Source organism: Myotis brandtii, unplaced genomic scaffold (assembly GCF_000412655.1).
Source record: "Myotis brandtii unplaced genomic scaffold, ASM41265v1 scaffold658, whole genome shotgun sequence".
Taxonomy (NCBI): domain Eukaryota; kingdom Metazoa; phylum Chordata; class Mammalia; order Chiroptera; family Vespertilionidae; genus Myotis; species Myotis brandtii.
Window position 1 is genome coordinate 148,565 of NW_005370558.1, and position 13,929 is coordinate 162,493.

A 13,929-nucleotide genomic window follows, 5' to 3' on the forward strand; every position below is an offset into this window, starting at 1 on the left:
TCTGTGACTCAGACGTCTCGCAGACACTGATTGTGTCCTCCTCAAAGTAACACCCTTGCCCCCTTCGGGTCATTGAGTGAGTGACTGTTTCTCAACTTGGCTACCTCTGGAGAGGTTGAAAAAAGAGCCAAATCCTGTAAGAAGGCTTCTTTAGGTCTTCTAAAACCCCCTTCATCCACCAGAGCCACACTTGCTTAATGCTCTGTTTCCTCCTGCCCGAGTGGTAAGCGTGTTCTGTGGTGGGAGGATGTGTGGAAATCTGATTTCGGAGCTGCTGGCTCTTTGGGCTCCTGCTGGGCGCCTCCTGAGGGGGAAGTAAAGGCATCCACACACTCTCCTCTCCATCTGCCTTCGTTAAGTAGGTGTCAGAGGGGCCTGCCTCCTGTCTCTCTCTGCTCATGTGGAGCAGCCCAGGGCAGGACAGCGGGGAGGCGCCCCTGACAAAACCCGGGTCCCCAGTCTTGGGGATAAAAGGCCAGACCCTCTATGAATTCCAGAAAAAGTAGTTCTCTGGTGTATTTGTCTCTGCACTTCCTTCTTCCTCTCACCAAGAAAAGACAACCCCCCTCGCCTCACCCCTCAAGCCCACACACCCTCTCACCACGTGGGGTGGGGGGGAGAGGGGGTTGTGGGCTGACTTTTCAAGTCCCTTTGCTCAATAACTGTTGGTCCTGCTACTTTTGTGTTTCTCTACACAAATATTATTATTATTTTTAATAAGCAAAATTAACTCTCTTCTTCACCAAGGATAGCATCTGTAATCGGGTTATTAGAGGGAAAATGTGGAAAGACCTTAGGAAGAAAGTACAACCTAGCTACTTTGTGAGATTACATGTGAACAGCTGTTCTCAAGCATGCCTCAGTAGCCCAGGCCCAAGGATCGTCTGCCCAGAGTATTAGATCCTGATGTAAATGATTATTTACTTTTTGACTTAGTAATGTTGGTCTTTTTCTTTTTAAAGAAAATTTTCACTTTCATTTTTATCTAATGTTGGATTTTGGCCTTGGCCAGGACACTGCATATTATGTGGTCATTTGAGGATATGAGGGTTTAAAACAAGTTCTGAAGTTTTGCAGAAATGTTCCCTTCCTCCCAATATTTTGAGTTATGATGTTTCTTCCTTTCAAAGGTGTGTGTGTGTGTGTGTGTTGGGGAGTGGGGAGTTGACTCTGAACTGGCACTACCACATTTATTCAGCAAATTCCTGGGAGTGGAAAACTATTTATTTAAAAATTAAAATGAAAAAAATTGCTATCCTCTGATTCTAGCATTTGATTTTGTGTGTCTGTATGGAGGGTTATGGACTTTGTGCTTGTGAGAAACTCATTGAATAGCCTTCACGCTGTCATCATTTAAAATGAAAAATAGCAACAGTTAATGTGTTTTCTGTTTGTTATACTAGCTTGGAACTATGGGAAAAAATTTGGTGGTTTAATTCATTCATTTGTTACTACTATTAGCTAGCCCCTGCCCTTGAGAAGTTCCCAGGACTCGCTGGGGAGATAGATGATCGATCACTACAGTATGCTATATAAAATGCATAGAATGATCCCATGGCATAGTGTCTTCTTACTATGGATATTCTAATGCCAGGGAATAGTGACTGTGGTGATAAAGAGTACTATAGGAATTCTGAGATACCATTTCATGGATATTTAACATGGGCTGGGGTGGAAGTCTCACTTTATCTCATCCAGCTGTTGCACACATTTAAAGGGCACACAGAGTGGCACTTTCCCTGTGCTTGGTTTGGGAATGTTGCTGGGGTGAGATGTGAATGGAAGAGTCTACTGTTAACCCTGGATGACTGGTTGGTGACATGTCCAGTGGAGAGTGGAGAGGTCTGCCAAGAGAACATGAGCACTATTTGGGTCTGCTTTACATTATTAACATTGTCCTCATTTGCTGCTTGGTCTCCTTGCCTTTTTCAGGTACTTTTCCTTTAGTTAATCTGTGCCTTGAGGTCCAATCACCATTCTTGGTGTGCCCAGTGCTCTAGCTCAAGTCTGCTCATAAGCCACTCTATCTTGCTTTCCATTTTTTCTCATGAGGGATGTAGCTCCTAGTGATGGCGTCTGTGCATACACAGCCTCCACTAATCCTAGCTCCTTAGGACAAACTGCGGCTCGCGAGCCACATGCGGCTCTTTGGCCCCTTAAGTGTGGCTCTTCCACAAAATACCACGTGCGGGCGCACATGTACAGTGCGATTGAAACTTTGTGGCCCATGCGCAGAAGTTGGTATTTTGTGGAAGAGCCACACTCAAGGGGCCAAAGAGCCGCATGTGGCTCACGAGCCGCAGTTTGCCGACCACTGCCTTAGGATCCCTTCCTCCCTGACTGCTCTCCTGGTACATAGGAACCACTAGACCTTTCTGCCTTTACACATTTACCTATTCTCCCAGACTCAACAGGGCACTCCAAGCAGCCTTCTCTAGGCAGAGGTAGCCATCCCCTCCTCAGGGTGCACCCAGATGCTGTGCATACTTCAATTATACACTCATAAGCCTTGGTCATCCTTCATCCTTCTCCTACTGGATAGTTAACTCTTCAGGGGTAAAGATTTTGTGTTAAGCAACAACCTTTGTATCTCCAGCCCTTAGTATAATGCTTGATCAAAATAATGTATGCATGGCTTTCAGAGATTTGGAGATGCATTCCATTTGCATGGAAGAGCGGGGCACTAAAATTAGAGGATGGGCCCCATGGGATGGGCCTCATAGTTTAAAGAGAAAATATGAAAAATAGTTAATCGCAGAAGCATGATTCATATTATAAAATTTATTTCATATTAGTTGTAAAAGGTAAACCATTGACTCAGTGACGATCAGTATTAAAAATTTAAATTTAATTTTACAATGAAAGGTGTTTTTTATTTTAATCCTCACCTGCAGATATGTTTATCAATTAGAGAGAAAGAGAAAGGGAGAGAGAGGGAGAAACATTGATGTGAGAGAGAAACATGTATCGGTTGCCTCCTATATGTTCCCTGACCGGGGATCAAACTCCCAACTTAGGTATGTGCTCTGACCAGGAATCGAATTCCTAACCTTTTGGTGTACAGAACAACAATCCAACCAACTGAGCCACCCGACCAAGGCTACAATAAAAAGGTTCTTAGATAGTCTTTATATGTTAACTTATTAGGTTCATTGTTAGAGGCATTGTCTATTCCTCCCACTAGAATTTAAGTTCTGTGAAGGCTGAGAATTTTTATCTGTTTTGTTCACAGATAAAAGTGTATTAAAAAAATGTAGTTGTACTAGAGTATAAACAAGTCTCATTAACACAAATACCATGGTACATAAAGTCAAGTGAATATTTTCTCCAGTGGTTAACTAGTTTCTTTCTATTAAAGCATTTTAATTTTCCTTGAGATTCATCATAATATTATTTAACTAGTTGCTGGATGGTACTTAATATTATATTAAAAACACCAGCTAGGAGAACAACAGTTATGGGTTAAGTTAGTTGTTCTTCATTATAAACCCAGGAATGTGAGAGAGTATTTTAGTATTTCCAGACAGCACTATTTGTATCTGATGTGGTATAAGCATTACCTCTGAAATCTTTCAAATATAATACAAAGTGACTTAGAACCAAAATTTTTTATGGCTCCTGGTTTGCCTAAATGACACATACCAATCAAGAGCATAAGAGGTCAAAGCCATAACCATGTTGTTTGGAGGTGGTGGTGGTGGTGGTGGGTGGATTATGGAAGATATTTCATGTAATGATAATATGTCTTTACTCTTTATAAATGAACTTAAATATTTGTGTTCTACAATTTTTTTTCCTTTTGTATATAGATTTTATTTAAGCTCTTGAGAAAGTTTGAGTAATTATCTTTATACCCAAATAAAACTGTTCAGAAACCAGAATACATTTTGGGAAGATATGACTTGTTTCATAAAGACAGTATCTAAAAATTTTGTTTAACATTTAAATTTAGTAAGTATTTTAGTACCTAGTATATATCAGGAATGAGCAATGCATAATACTTGGTCTTTGGCCTTTATTTACCTCAAGGTTCCTTCAAATAGACATAAAGATCTAACCCTAGTTCCCTATATGATGAGAACCTTTCAGATGTCATGTTCATCCAAGATTTTGATGAGCTGAACTTTCTGAACTTGGTTTTGCAAGCTGAAAACAATATATACATTTTGTCCTTTACCAAATTTAAAATTGAATAGGCTTCTGGGTACACTGTTCCCAGGCAACCTCTGATTTTGATACCCACCTCCCATTTCACTTCCACCCTTACTGTCTTAGGAGCTACCCAATCTTTGGGAAGGGCTTATTTAAACAATTAGTTAAAATATTATGTGATAAGTGCTATTTGGAAAAAATATGTATGTGCAAGGCTCTGTGGGGGTCACAGATTAGGCAGGGCCCATCTCTGGCTTGGAGGATCAGGGAAAGTGTTGCTGATGGTTTCCAGTTAAACTGGGTCTTATAGAACCAGTGGGGGTTTGCCTGGAGAAGAACTGGTGTGCACAGGCCCAGAGAAATGGAAGGAAGAGCAAGATGAAAGAATGATGAGAATTTGATGAGAGGGCAGATGATGCCATAGAAGTCCTGGGGCCGGATTGTGAAAGACTTGCTCAAAATTTTGGATTTCCCCCATAGCAAATGGAGTGCCATTGGATGGTTTGGGGCAGACATTAGAAGTATTGATGTTTGTAGATCAAGGATAAAGTGGCTTTTTGTATGTGAAATTGATATCTACATGGGCTTGGGTTTTCTGGTTATTGTAGAGGGATGCTGTACATCACTGTGGGAATAGCACCTTGATTTAGGTTGGAATTTTCAAGCCTCAATTTCAGTTTTTTGTTTTTGTTTTGTTTTTAACTTAATGAAATATGTTCCTGGGCCCTTGTTGGGGAGTTATTGTCCTTCTTTCCGTACAAGCTGGCATATGGGCTTGTGTTTAAACATTAATTGTGTTAAGTAAGAACCATCTTCCTTCTGGAACACTTTCTAACTTAATGGCAGGGAGAACTATTGCATCTTTTTTTCATCCGCATTGTACTCATTTATACTATAAACACAGAAAAGCTCAGTTCTCATAGAGAAAAAGAAATTAGCAGTAATACAAGAGTCTGGTTTTCAAAACTTTGGATTTTCTCTCTAACTGTTCCAGTATTTTTAAAACACAAACAGTTCAGGAGAAAAATCAAAGGACTCTTTCCTTAGGCAGGTGTGGTGGCAGAAGCCCTTTTGGATTGTGTTATCTGCTTTAGTTTAAAATAAGTGTAGAGGGGATGGGAAAGGCAGTTGGGAAGGAAGGCTGTGGGGACAGCTCCCAGATTTTTACCTTGAAAGCAGGTGCTGTTGAAATATTCCAGAAACAGATGGAATCTCCTATTCTTGTTTTAAGCTATTTATAGTTGTCTCGCCTGAGGGTACCCTGCTATACAAAAATGCACAGCCTGATGTTGGAGGGCAGTTTGGGCATCAAAGCTGGGGCTCCTTTGGGAGAAATCAGCCTTTCTTCCCAATTCCTTAAATACCATTGGGAAACCTGGATCTTTCATACTATTTAACAGAAGACTTTCCTCTGCTTTTCGAGTGGTTCCATCTCTCTGGAGCTGTTTGATTTCTTTATAATTCCCCCCCTTTAAAGTACAATGGGCACAATGTTGTTTCCCAGATAGTAGCTGGAAGAAGGCCCAATTGCTGTGGCAGATTTTAATTCCACCCCTTGTGGGTGCTGGCACATGGCTTCTGTTGGAAGCCGAACCTATGGGGTAGGACCTGTGGAAGCTCTGGTTTACCAAGCCCAGTGCCCTTTCTGAGATCCTCAGTGTTTTAAAGCCTTTCAGGGGGGGGGGGCAAAGGGGGGTGGGGGGCAGGGATGTGTGTGCTCATCAGACACATCACTTTGTGGGAGGTTATAACTTTTCCCCCTTAATTAAAAAAAATGAAGTCATTGGGGGTATATTGCATGTTTTATTGTCACACATATGCCTTCATGCTTAGAAATGTATAATCCTCTGGGGAGCCACAATTCAACAGTAGTAACAAGCTGTACTGTTTAGAGAAAATCACCTTTGAAGAGAAGAAAGGGAAATAAATGCCTTCCCTGTCCTAGCAGCCTGCTAGTTGAAGGCTGGGAAGCTGGACTGTTGGAAAGACAGGTGTGTCTTCTGCACCAGCAGCGAGCACAGGGCTGTCACCATAGGTGGAAGCTTCTTGTCTCCTTCTGGTCCTTTTCCAAGGAAACCAGCCTGGCTCAGCCTTCCTTCATGCAGTCTGAGCCCAGGTTGTGGGTATTCAAAACTCCAAGACTTTGGCTAAAAGAAAATTTTTGTTTTGAGACTGAATGAGTTGGACATTACAAGAAAACATGGTATTTTCTCACTTTGTTTCGAAAGCAAAGCACTTCTTTGTCTTAATGCTCATGAAGCTTACTTAGTACAGGGAAACAAAGTGAAAATACCCTAGGAACCCCAGGAGTACACTTTAGTTTTTGTTTTCTCTATATTCCACTCATCTTGTTCTTCTAGTAGCTGCTGCTGATGGCTAATGTTGTTATAACATTTTGTAGATGGATAGACTAAGTCAGAACTACTCACCACAGAGGATATAAAAGGGAAAGGGGAAGTTAGCATTTATTTAATACTAGAGGCTTGGTGCACGAATTCGTGCATGGGTGGGGTCTGGCTGGCCTGCCCTGATGGGGGCTGCTTCGGAGAGGGCGGCACGGGAGGTTGGCTGGCTGGCCCCACCCCAGATCAGTGTGGGGGGGGGCAATCTGGGGCAGGGCTGGCCGGGGGGAGTGGCTGCAGGACGTTGGCCAGCCGGCCCCACCCCTGATCGGAGTTGGGGGCTGATTGGGGCCCCAATTGGGTTGGTTGGACTCCGCAGTGCGCATCATAGCAACTGGTCATTCTAGTCGTGCGCATCATAGTGACCGGTCATTCTGGTCATTCAGCTTATATATATATATAGATGCCAGGGTGGTTTGCATAATTCTTATTTATTCTTAGTACAATCTTATGAAATTATCTCCATTGTAGAGATAAAGGGGTTATAACTGCAAGAGATATAGTGACTTGCCCAAAATCTCACCAGGAGGATTAAAGGAACTTGGTTTGAAACAACAACAAAAATCCAGCCTGAATCTCCTATTCTCAACTGCTTTGGGCTTATTTCCAGTAACTTTCTTTTGGCTCTGATTCACAACTTCCAATTTTATTTTCTTGCCACCAAAGCAATCTTTACTTTCAATAGTTTGTTCATTTCTCCATATATATGTAGTTAAAAGAGCCATGATGGGTAGTTTGCTATTGCACAATAATATCAGATGTGAGCTTAAAGGGTTCTTAGAAATAATATAGCCCACCCTCATTTTATAAACAATGAAAATGAGACCTGAAGAAGGAAGGTTTTTATCCTAAGTTCTTTAGCTGGTTGTTAGTAGTCTTCTGACCCCCAATCCAGAGTTTTTTCCAGGATATGGCAATGATTCTCCCAACTCTAAAGAATAAGCCCCAAATCACCTGGGACTAAAGTTTTTCAAGACTCAGTAACCTCAACTTAGCATCAAGGAGTCACATTCCCTCTTGGCCAGTGTCACTACAGTCTACGCGAACAATCTTACCATATGATAATAGAGTAAAGAAAATGATCGGTTTTTTTAAAAATCTGATGCAGGGTGTGTTTGAATGGAAAACCAGTAAAACTGAGCCTGCCTTCTGAAAGAAAGAGTCTTAAGAATTCCACACGAGGGACCCTTTTGGGGAGATGGAAAAACATTCTATAGGAGAGGCCAGTGGGTGCTTTTGGTTGAGTTTGAGTGTCAACAATTTTTCTTGGACCTCCCTGCAAGCAAACTACTCTCCTACAAGAGCATCAACCAGCAGAAGGATTTATTTGAGCCTTATCTTTGCTTTTCACTGGGCAGAAGGTAGAAAAGAAAGTAACTCAATATGCTTCACACCTAAAATTGCCCTTTGGGTCTGAGCTACACTCTTATTTTAAGAGCAAGACAGATTTGTGAATACAAAAAGGAGTCTGAATGTAGGTTGTCTGGCCCTTTCAGTGATCAGTTTTAGAAGCAGTAGGAAGCCTAACATTTCTCCCTCATCGGGAGAGGCTCCAGAAGACTGAGGTAGTAGTGTACCTCTTTATTTCCAATACAGAAATCATTATGCCACCAGAAGTTTGAAGAGCCCATAAGTCTAACAGTCAATTATGAGCCACTTATTTTTCAGATGTTAATTTTTGAGATTATCCTACATAATAAAAGGGTAATATGCATATCGACCAAATGGCAGAATGATCAGTCGCTATGATGCACACTGACCATAGGTGGCAGAGGTTCAATGCAGGAGCTGCCCCCTAGTGGTCAGCGCACTCCCATAGGGGGAGGGCCGCTCAGCCAGAAGCCCTGAGCTGGGTTCACTGCTCCCACAGGAAGCGGGCCTAAGCCAGCAGTTGGACATCCCCCGAGGGATCCTGGACTGTGAGAGGGTGCAGGCTGGGCTGAGGGACCTCCTCCCCCCGAGTGCATGTATTTCGTGCACTGGGCCTCTAGTGAAGCTATAATTCCTCATTAGAGGAATTTAAAAAACTTCAGAAGTTTAAGAAAAGCAATCTATCATCCCACAACCTGGATAATGACTAGAGATCCTGGTGTAGGTAGAGTTTTGTATCTAGGTTTTTCACATACTATATTGTAAACATCTTTACATATCATTAAATATCCTTTCCTGCGGATGTTTTTGACTGTATAATTTATTTGTGTGAGACTGATTTATAAGGGAAGAAGCTCTTAGTAATCTGAAAAAGTATTTCTTGCTAAGACTTATGTTCTTTTAAAAATGCATTTGAGTAGTGAATTTGTCATTCAGCTAATTAATTACTTTGGTATTTTTGTTTATCAAAACCCCTCAACTGCTTTTAATCTTAACTTATGCACTATTGTCCAATTCTTGACAATGAAGAATAATTATTAACTTCTGAACATAAAAGTATTGAAATCGTATCAAGAGTCATATTTACATCAAGTGGTAAATAATGTACTTAGTTTACTTTTCCATTCCATATTTCACTTTGTACATTTACATCTTCAAATCCTCACCATAGCCAGTTTGGCTCAGTGGATAGAGCATCAGCCTGTGGACTGAAGGATCCCAAGTTTGATTCCAATCAAGGGCACCTACCTGGGTTGCAGGCTCGATCCCTGGCCCTGGTTGGGGCTCATGTAGGAGGCAACCAATCGATGTGTCTCTCACACATTGATGTTTCTATCTCTCCTCCTCCCTTCCACTCTTTCTAAAAATCAATGGAAAAATGTCCTCGGGTGAGGATTAACAAACCAAAAATAAAGTAATAGTTTTTATTAGCATGAGTTACGTTGAAAAATTTAAAAAATGATGTAGCATTAAAGGGAATACTTTTAAAGTTAGATAGCAATATAAATTTTGATTCTTGAACTTATTACATTCCAAGTAAAAAGTTACTCATATCTTAAACATTTATGTAGAAATTTAGGAAATTTTAAAATTAAATTCTGTGTTATAGTATGCATTGGAAATTGAATAGGTTTTTAGTTCCCATTCGTCGGCCATGAAAGTACCAGAAATCTTCAGCAAAACTAAGGGCAATTGTTGTCCTTTAACTCAATTCACAAGTGTTAGATTGCCCCTGTGGTGATTTTTAATCCGTTATCTATAATACAAAGCAATATTTATTACAAAATTAATTCTGAGAGGCATTGTTTATGGTTTCTAGTCCATTCTATTTCAGATGTCTTTGAAGTAAAGTGGGTGGAGCATTTTATGTGGGGTTAATTGTCCCATTGTTCATTTATTCAGTCTTGGTATTTTAACTAGCTCTTTATGTGTATTAATGAGCCCAAAACGCAGCAAAACATGCTGGATCTAAAAAAACTTGACATCTTAAAAAAAAAACTTATTTAAAAGTGTGGTGGAAAAAGAAGTTGGGTGAAATTCATTGTCCTGTAGTTTTGGGTTTTGTTTTTTTTTTTTGCCTGAGCTCTTAATGACTGGTTTCCTTTTATAAAAAAAAATCTAGTCTCATAGGAAAGCGAGATTTTTTTGGGGGGTTAAAAAACAAATAGCCACTGCAAACAAAAACAACCTCAACTTAAAAGGCTCTAAATAAAGCATATTTGCCAGTGTCCAGTTTCCTGCTGAGCTAGGATTTTTACTGTCAACTCTGTAAAAAATAATAATTTTGGATGCCAGTTTTAGAGTAATCTATGTACTTTTTCTTTTTTTATTAGTATATGGAAATATGATAAATATTGATCATCCTCATTAAGTAAAGATAATAATATTTCCTGACCACTGAAAACAATACTTGTTTTTATATATTTTTTAGTCTTTATTAAAATTCCCAGGGATTATAATTCTAGATATTTTTATTTGAAGAGGTAGTTTAACTTTCATATAGTGGGATTCACTGAACTTGTTCTTTCCTCAGATTCAGTACTTGTGTTGTAATGGAAAGAACATTGGTGCTATATTTGTTTTTTAAAATCTTCTTAAAATTGGATTATAATAAGGTTTTAATTTGACCATCATTCTTTATCTAAGTACTTCAGTGGTAAATTGAGGATAATACTAATTCAGAATATTGTTGTAAAAGTTAAGTAAACAGTGAGTGATTGATAAAGTTCTTTGTATTGTATTTACTGTGTAAATGTTTAATGAAAACCCTGTGCCTTCCTTTTGTACATTGTGAAATATAACCTGCAAACAGAAAAGTACATTGTTTCATTATATATCCACATATATACAAGTGTGTGTTTGTGTATATATACACATATATACACACATACACCCATACACATGGAAGTACAAACAAATGATTACATAGCAAATACCCATGTAATCACCATGTAAGTTAAGAACTCTACACCCAGTATAATTTTTTCACCTATGTCTGTATCCCTAAATAGTATGGTATAGTTTTATCTAGTTTTGAACACTGCATGAATTGAATTATACAATTTAGAATTGTTATTTTAAGTCTTCTTTTGCTTAACTGTTGAACTTCATCTATGCTGTAGCTTATAATTGTAGTTTGTTTTCTTTGCAGTGTAGAGCTTTGTATTGTATGGCCATGTTTCTGTTTGTTCATGCATTCAACTGTAGGTGGCCATTTGGGCTGTTTCCAGTTCATGGCTTTTATGAAATTTCTTGAGTGGGTATCCTGGTACACATAGGCACTAGTTTCTTCAGTGTATAAACCTGGGAACTTGGATACCTATCTTTAGGGATGTATATCTTCAACTTTATTGGATAATACCAAATTGTTTTCTAAAGCGGCAATTATGTCATTTTACTGTCTGCCAGGTTGGGGGAGCATTCCCATACTGCTGCCCTTACTCCTTGTTGTTTTTTAAAATATATTTTTATTGATTTCAGAGAGGAAGGGAGAAAGAGATAGAAACATCAATGATGAGAGAGAATCATTGATTGGTTGCCTTCCACCCTCCCACTACTGGGGATTGAGCCCGCAATCCTGGCATGTGTCCCTGACCAGATTGAACCCAGGACCCTTCAGTTCGCAGGCCAATGCTCTGTCCACTGAACCAAACCAGCTAGGGCTTCCTTTTTGAAGAAGTCATGCAGCATGCTCTTCTCCCTTCTCACAGCCTGTGAGATCTAGGTATTGGCCTTCTTTAGTTCCCCAAAGATTAATCGGCCTCATTGTCTGAAGAAGCATTGCTGGAGAAACAGGCAGTCCCTGGGGTTGTGAGAGGACAGGAGGCATGGCCTAAGAGCATGGTCTGGAATCAGAGCAATGCTTGGATCCTAGTCCTGCTGATGTGGAGGTGTGCTTTTGGATGCTCCATTTACCCTTTTAAGCCTTAATTTTCTCATATCTACTTTTTTGGCAAGGATTAGAGAGAATACAAGGCAAAAGATTATGGTAGGGTAGTTATTAGCACCTTTACAGCATTAAACAGTGCAGCAGTTATTAATAAAAGAATAGACAGTTGTAACATACATGTCATTGTCATAGATATGATTTGTGTGGGCATGTACATAGCTAAGTCTATATGAACCTGATCATGTCAACTTGAAGATGACACTTGGTGGCCATGAGGTGGGCACTTAACATTCTGTTGGTCATGGTCTAAAATGGTCCAGCATTCGTGGGAAATAGTTGGCAATTTATCTTCAACACCCTTAAAATGATTCCCACTTTTGGGTATCTGTTTTAAGGGAAACTCAGAGATATATGTACAGATACATAGATGAAGATGTTCATTCTAGTATATTGAATGGCAAATTAGAAATAATTTATGAAGGGGGATAGCAAAATTTAATTAGATACCATGTAGCCATTAAAATTATGTTTTGGTGATTATTTAATGACATGAAAAACATCTTGGATAATGTTATGCAAAAAAAGCTAAAGACAAACTTATATACGAGCCGTGGCCGGTTTGGCTCAGTGGATAGAGCGTCAGCCTGCGGACTGAAAGGTCCCAGGTTCGATTCCGGTCAAGAGCATGTACCTTGGTTGCGGGCACATCCCCAGTGGGAAGTGTGCAGGAGGCGGCTGATCGATGTTTCTAACTATCTCTCTCCCTTCCTCTCTATAAAAAATCAATAAAATATATTTTAAAAAAACTTATATACGATATCTTTATTTTGTAAGGAATTTATTAAAAAAAACCTGGGTGAGTGGATACCAAAATAACAATGAGAAAAATTAGGTAATGGGATCATGCGTGTATTTCATTTTCTTCTTTGTATGTCTATAATGAAGTAGTTCTTTCTGTAATTTTATCCTGTCAAGCTCAATCTTGATATTCACTGCAGCATAGTTTACATATTTTTTAATTTGGAAAAATTGTAAGTCCTTTCATTTAGCACATCATTCCAAACATAGAATGCCACAAATGGCAGTGCTTTAACCACCAAAATGATGACTGATACTCTAGTGTATGTTATTTCCCCCTCAATTTGTGGAATGGACTTGAGCTCTGGAATCAGACTTAGGTCCAAATTTTGATTCTACCACTTTCTAGCTGTAGGACTGTAAGCAAGATAACTCACTTGTCAGAGTCCCTGTGTCCTCTTTTGGAAAATAGAAAATATTTTACATGATTAAGTAAGGTTTTTGGTGCTTAATCCAGAGTAATTATTCCCGTGTTGCCTTGCAAGATTTGAAAATACCATCCGTTAATAAATGTACCATTGGTATAAACACAGCTTTACAGGGGGGAAAAGGCTTTATTAAAATTTCAGATTGATTTCAAGAAGCCTCTTAATTTCAGAAACTTTAAAAGTAAGAGTTCACCTTCATTGAGAAATGATTGTATTAATTTCACAGTGGAATATTTAGCATCTGTCTTATAGATTATCTCTGTTCTCCACTCACCTAGTTGACCTTATAATTTTCTCAGAAATTTCTGTCTTATTTGTGAAAGGACTAGGAGCCTATTCCCAATGCTGCCTCAAACCTGCTTTTTATGGCCTCAGGATCTCTGTCATAACCCGTTTTATGCTTTCACAAACTGAGCCCCTGGGGAGCTGTCTGCAGTTTTCAGTGTGATCCAGCTGAATTCCTCCCTTCCCCACTCGAGCCCTTTGAATTGCCAGGTTTTTGTTCATCTACCCTAAGGATGGACTGAGATTGCTGAGCACGGCCTCTCTGGTGGTGCAAAGTGAGAATTGTTTTTAATTGAGCAGAAACATGTGGAAAGATCAGGAAAATCTCAAGGGATTACAGAAAAATTCCAAATTTGTACTACTTACAGCTTGTGTTTAGAACAGGGTCTGCTGGGAATAAATGTTAGTTAGTGTGGCCTGTGACCTTAAAAACTGTTGACATGGACTTCAGCCAGAAACTAGCCACAGACCTCCTTTGTTAAACTCATTCATAGCTCCTTGAAAACTCTAGTCAGTGAAAAGTTGCCAGCTCCAATCCAAGCAG

At 39.6% G+C, this 13,929-nt stretch overlaps 1 protein-coding gene across 1 annotated transcript in view; it reads left to right on the forward strand.

Moving 5' to 3' along the window:
- DENND1A (DENN/MADD domain containing 1A) overlaps nt 1–13,929 on the forward strand; it is a 455,803-nt gene that overhangs the window by 143,899 nt on the left and 297,975 nt on the right.